Source organism: Pteropus vampyrus, unplaced genomic scaffold (genome assembly GCF_000151845.1).
Source record: "Pteropus vampyrus isolate Shadow unplaced genomic scaffold, Pvam_2.0 Scaffold126, whole genome shotgun sequence".
Lineage (NCBI taxonomy): Eukaryota > Metazoa > Chordata > Mammalia > Chiroptera > Pteropodidae > Pteropus > Pteropus vampyrus.
This window is the reverse complement of record NW_011888907.1, coordinates 2,624,388-2,625,067: the sequence shown is the minus strand read 5'-3', so window position 1 is coordinate 2,625,067 and position 680 is coordinate 2,624,388.

The window sequence follows — 680 nt, the reverse complement described above, 5'->3', positions numbered from 1 at the left end:
TTTTCTTCCACAGGGTGATCTTCTGTTCCAGGGAGAAGGTGTCTCGTCTGCAGAAAGGAAAGGCAGCTGCGGTATTTGTGAAATGCCATGACAGATCTCTGAATAAAAAGTCTGGCTGGTGAGCATTGCGGGCTAAAGCCCTCCAGGTACCGTGTGCTTGCACAGCGCTGGGCGCTGCTGCACGCTGTGCCCTTTGCCCCAGAACTTCAGACCTGCCCTGATTCTTGCGGTCAAAACCCTAGGGTGGTCTTCCCTAGCCCTTCTGTGCAAAGACTGGTCCATTTGCTCTGGGGAGTACTTTTTTCTATCTCTCTCTGTTCTGACAGCTCTGACCTTGATCCCAGGAACACTTTTTAGATTTTATTTTACTTCTTGAACTACCACAAAATTTTCGCTTTTTCCTGTACTATGCTCGGGCCACTCTTAAGATTCTGTGGGCAGAGTATCCAACACAAGTTAGTAGTCATGTGCCTGAGGATGGATCCCGGGGAGCAAAACATCAGCCACTCTTGATTCTTCAAGTGCCAGCTGACTCCAGGACAGCGAGCCAAAGGGGCAGCCACTGAGCATCCCTCAAAAACACCTCAAAGGTGGGGAGCTAATGGAGTTAGAGGGTAGGAGATGGTTCTCTTTACCATCTCAAAACAGCTCCCTGGCTCTTTCCTACCTGACCTTTAAGG